Raw genomic sequence first — 5,679 nt, 5'->3', positions numbered from 1 at the left:
CTTTTTTGGTTGCTGAGTAATATTCCATTGTATATATGTACCACATCTTTTTTATCCAGTCATCTACTTTTGGGGATTTGGGCTGCTTCCATGTTTTTCCAATTGTAAATAAAGCAGCAATAAACATGGGGGTACAGGTATAAGATGGCTTTCTTGAAGAAGATAAACTACATAAAAGTATTAGATTATAATTAACTAGATTCTTATTCATCTTTAAAAGAATCTATTATTTCCAAGGATAGTCTTTAATCAGTTAACTACAGTATACTTTTTCAAGTGTTACATTCCTTTTTTAAAAGAGTTATTTATTTAGACATATAGAACAGGGTTATAGACCAGAGGTACAGGGGCTGTGAGAAGATTCACCAGAGACAGAGTAGGGAGAGAACAGGCAGATTGACAAAATACATTGCTGAGGGGAGCAGCGGTCAGGTCAGGAGAGGTCCACCACGCCATGTGGTTGGTTGGTCACCTCCCCAGCCAGGGACTGAACTAATGCGGTAGCAGTTATGGCCAGTTTTATAGTGCTGTGCTTTTTTAACCCATTGTGCCACCACGAAGGAACCTCAAGTGTTACATTCAAATAAATAACTTCAGTACCAGTGAAGTAACCCCAGATTTTTGCATATAATAGTTTTGGAGCATTGCTATTTAGCTTTTATGTAACATCTCATCCTTGTCCCCAACAGCTATATCACCCAAAACTAGTAGTAAAAAGTAATTATTTCTGGAATTTTGCAATTACCAGGTATAGCACATTATTAACAAGTTTTGATGTGGAATGGACCATGTGAAATGGAAGAAAAAGAAGTGGGCCTCTGGTGTTATTGTTTGTCACTGCAGTGTTCTGCACCAGCAGACTGGTGACTCATTAGATCAGATGGCTGCTAATGCCAAATTTCTGGATTTTTTCCCCTTCTACAGCAAGGGTTTCTTCTTCTTCTTCTTAATTTTTCACAAATATGGAGGAAAAAAGACCTACAATTTGTAACTTTAGGAATCTGAGTTAATTTTTTTGTTTTGATTCTTAAAGTAGGATTCAATCATAGGCAATTTTCTTTTATAATCTTTGAGTTGATTTTTTTATAAGAATTTTCATGAGAGTAGTTTTTAAAGTAGGTATTATGTTTTTATATTTTAAAAGATTGAGACTAATATGAAGAGCTCTACATTGTATTAAGAATGAGTTATTAAATATAAAATAAGAATATAAAACTTGATGTAGCAAAAATATGATTGTTTGGACATTAGGGATACTTAAGGTGAACTTTTACTTATTATCTATTTGCAGTATAATTTGGTTATTGAAAGTTTTAATATTTTGGGTGATTGTTTTCCTGAAATCTTTATATGTCTGCTCACCTAGAGAAATAAGCATGTAGTAGGGAAGCTGAAGATTTTAGTTGAGTCATTTCATGGATAACAATGGAGAATTATCAGTGGATATAAATTAGTATGTTGCAAAACCAAGCATAGCAAAATGCTGCTGTATACTTAGTCCTATTCAGTGGGTAATGCATATACCTAATGAATCATTTTGGTTTTATTTGGGGGGGGAAGCACGTTGATATTTTTCTTGTAAAACAGATATATGATGAAGTAGAGTACAAAATTTATTTTGGTTTAAGATTTACAAGAAACAAGGAAATTTCCTTGCTATAATAGCTTGTCGAGATTCTGGAATAGCAGTTGAAGGGGGGTTGTTTATTCAGTATTTACTTGTTTCTCACCATTTGGGGTCCTCTGGTGAAAAATCTTGACAAGTATAACAATTCCTATATTAGTGTAATTGCAAATTTTAATGTGTCAGAGAGCTTGTTAACCTTGGAAATTTCTCAAGGTGCATACCTGTTAATAGGTTGGAGAGTCTGAAATGTTGGACCTGAGGAAGGCATTTTTAATCCTATCAGAAAGTAGTACTTTAGAGGTTAAGTAAAAACTAGTGAGCTGGGACTTTTATTTCTGTAACTGCTATTACTGTGCCTATGTTGAAGGACAAGAAACAAGTTCCTTCGTAGAAACTGAGACTTTGATTGTGCCTCACCTCCCCTGTCCGTTCTTTAACTGCCCTTGAAGCATTGCCCTTAAAGTCTTGCTTTCCTAATCCACTTTTGTATTCCTATCCCCATGTCACAAAATAACCTAAGAAAACAGGCTAACAATTCTATGGATTCAAGTGTGATTCTTAAGTGTCAGTTTTGTATTTTTTTGTCAGGTTGTATTTATTCAGCTTGTTCATTATTTTAGTATTTTGGATTTCTGGCAACAGATGTCAGGGAATCTGGTATATAGGTGTTTGTTAGGGATCAGCACGTGAGAGGATGGGGGCGAAGCTGAATTGAGCAGATGAAGATAAAATGCAGTGCATACCTGACAGAATCTCATGGAAGCCAGCCGGGAGATCTGCAGTGAGGCCAGCTTATGGAAGTATCCCACAGCTCTGTGCTGGCTGGGCCTTATGTATCTGTGCTGCGGGTCACCACGTGCAGTTTGACCCGAGAGGAGTGTTAATGCGGGCAAGGTAACTCGCTGATCTGAGACTGATCCTGAAGGACTAACAGCTGTTGGCGATCAGCTAGCTTATCCCACTCCCCTGTCCTTCCTTTAAGGTGCATAATTCTCCTATCTAGTGTGATAAAACTGCTGTATTAAGGCAGAGACTACTGTCCTCGGTACTTTTATGATTGTTAATGTAGGGGACAGAGTGCAGTGCTAAAAGAGGATAGGCCTAAATTCAAATTTCACTCTTCTGCTTATTGGTCTTGTGATCTTGGTCAAAGTTTCATAAATCTCCATTTTACATTTTCCTCTCTTGTAAAGTCGAAGTGATATTAAGGATATGGAATTACTCAGCAAGTATTCCCTGAGTGCTTATTTTCTTTGCCCTTAGGGAATGTGCATTCTAGGATTGATACAGATAGTAGACAAGAAAATTAACACTATTTTAAATAGTTTTAATGCTGTGAGGAAGAACATGGTGAAAGAATGGAGAATGACCATGGTAAGAAAAGGATTATTTAACAGGAATGAGGAAAAAACATTCTGGGCAGGAACACAGTGAGTGTAAAGGTTCAACTTGCTGGAGCCAAGATTAGAATTTTTCTAAAGTAAGATATCAGAAGTGCTTGGAATTTGATCTTTCATGTGAAAATCATTTTCTTATTTCACTCAGATAGATGTGGTTAAGAGCTGTTTTGCAACCACTTCTATGCAGTTAAAACAATGAAGTAGAAAAGGCTAAATTACTCATAATCATCATCATATTTTTCTCCTCTTCACACTGGATTTTTGAAAAGTAGAGTTGTCTTGATTTGCTATGTAAGATTTTTAATCAGAGGAATGCAAATTTGTGGATATGGTGTAAAGCATCTCTAAGTTAATTTGCAGTATTATAAGTTAGATTCTTGATTTTATTATTAGTTTGATATTACTAGTTCTAAGACCTGGCTATCTTTGGCATAAATTAAACAATATATACCTTTAAAAAAAAAAGGTTAAAAATGATACAATCATTAGTTCCCACAATGGTTAAGATTACTCAGCTGAACGATAAACCCACAAGGCATTTGATTTTCACTAGTCATTGTTCCTATATTTAGAGGCTCTTGTTGTTTTAAAGAGAAGGTATGTAAATAATTATTTTTAAAATTTAGAAGAGATCCTGTCACTGGCTCATGAATTCTCTAAACACCTTTATGTATCCCGGGAGATTCAGACTGTGGAGATCTGCTCTATACTTCAGTGCCTCCTAGTTTACCTTTTGAGCCGCATTTTAGCCCCCTCTCAGTCTACCCTACCTTACCCAAGCCTAGATTAGATGCCTTTGCTTCATGCTCTTCAAAGTCGGCTGCTACTGGCCCCTGAAAGCTCCTGTGTCATATTACTGTAATGACTTGTTTTTCTTTTTACCCCACCAGGTCAGAAACTACCTGGGGAAAAGATTGTGTCTTACTCCATTACATTTTCTACCTATGTTACAGCACCTGTCAAATAACCAATGCTTAAAAACCAAAAATCCAGTTTTAGGAAAAAACTTTAAGTAAATTGTACGTAATAGCTCGGGAAAAAAGAGAAAAGCAAACTAGTCAAGTGACTAACTAGATTAGATTCAAATAACAGGAAATAATACATTAGACACTTTTTAAAACTTAGGCAATCTTAGGTTGCATTAGCTGAATACAGCTTAGTAGTTAATCAGTGTTGCTTTTCTATTAGGCTTATTGTTAGTTGCTTCACTACTACCCGGCTGCACTTTATGATGAAACCAAGACTCAAAAGGATGAAAGAATTTGATTTGTCCAAGAGCACAGTTTGGAAGTTCAAACTCTGTCTAACTCAAAGCCTTGGTTTCTGTCTCAGTACCAAGAAGCATCCAGAATGTTGAAGTGGTGCTCTTGGAACATCTAGAATACTGTATTTTTGTTTGCTTTGTTTTAAAAGAAACATGGATATGAAATACCTCCAGAAACGAATAGCCTTGGGAGTAAAAAATCTGAAAAAGATTATCTTTTGAGGGATAGTAGTGGCACTGCAGAGAATTTGCTTGTGGCCACAATAACTAGAAGAAATAGGACCAGAGGGTAGAAGTTGTGAGGAAGTAGATTTAGGTTGCATACAAGTGGGAAGTTCTAAAAAAAGGATGATTTTTTTCCTAATTGAAGCTCTGTTTAAGTAGTAGTATTACTGATGACAGTTTTATAAGCATTTTACATTTAACAAGTAATATTTAAACAAATTCATAATTTAATCACAACTCTAGAGTAGGTGGCAGCATTATTCCTGTATTTCAAGTGAAATTCAGCAATTTTGATTTGTTCAAGAAATCCTACAGCTTGTCCCTGGTATGACTTGGATGAGTCCCAAGTCTGCTGACTCAGGATCTCATGCTGTTTTCCCTTTGAGAGGCAGGTGACCATCTATCACCAATGCTAGGAGCAAGTGTGGGTATTTGAGGAGGAAGTTATGATTACCAACTTCTCTTCTAACTGAAAATCTTTGATTTTCTGAAGAATAAAATTTGACCTCATTTACTTGTTCACTACTTTTTTTCAAGACTTTGTCTTACCCGCAACCAACATAAGTGTTTGTAAGTTTTGTTTTTCCCTACATTACCTAAATAATATCTAGAAAACTTATTTGGATTTTTATTTTTTATTTTTTGCAGTTCCATACCTGCTTACTCATCCACCACTTCTAGTGCATCTTTTGGAAGCCAAAAATCTTGGTAAACCAATTTTCTTTCTACCAATTTAATTTCCCTATGGGAGACATCAAAATACTTAACTTCTTTTTGTGACATTTGTGACTGTAGTATTGGCTGATTTTATTTCTAATTCAATTAGATATTTTTGTGGTTACGTATGCCATATCTTCATCTTCTTTATTAATAAACTACCAATTTGATATCTTTACCTTATCACCAATATCATCTCTAAGTTTGAGTATTTTTCTTGCTATTCACTTGTAAGGGCTATTATATCTCCACATGGCTTTAATCTTTTTCTTCATTCTTGCCTGTTTATTTGATTACTTAATTCTTCCCTATTAGCTTGTTCCACCATCACCCTTGTAATGGTACTAAGACCATGTAAATATTGTGATTTATAAGAAAAATGTGTATTTAATCACTCAGATGACCAATATATATATATATATATATATATATATATATATATATAT

The 5,679-nt window shown here is 35.1% G+C and overlaps 1 protein-coding gene across 2 annotated transcripts in view; it reads left to right on the top strand.

Moving 5' to 3' along the window:
- ATP6V1A (ATPase, H+ transporting, lysosomal 70kDa, V1 subunit A) overlaps window positions 1-5,679 on the top strand; it is a 46,076-nt gene that overhangs the window by 13,989 nt on the left and 26,408 nt on the right. The window contains exon 2 of one of the 2 annotated variants that reach the window (XM_012733624.1): window positions 5,165-5,224. The exons of the other annotated variant lie outside the window; for it this stretch is intronic. The gene's annotated coding sequence lies outside the window, so the exon portion shown is untranslated. The remainder of the gene's footprint in view (window positions 1-5,164; window positions 5,225-5,679) is intronic. 2 annotated transcript variants of the gene reach the window in all.

Source organism: Condylura cristata, unplaced genomic scaffold (genome assembly GCF_000260355.1).
Source record: "Condylura cristata isolate star-nosed mole 26May11 unplaced genomic scaffold, ConCri1.0 scaffold00003, whole genome shotgun sequence".
Taxonomy (NCBI): domain Eukaryota; kingdom Metazoa; phylum Chordata; class Mammalia; order Eulipotyphla; family Talpidae; genus Condylura; species Condylura cristata.
The sequence above is the reverse complement of the archived record's forward strand: the minus strand, read 5'-3'. Positions and strand labels throughout refer to the sequence as shown.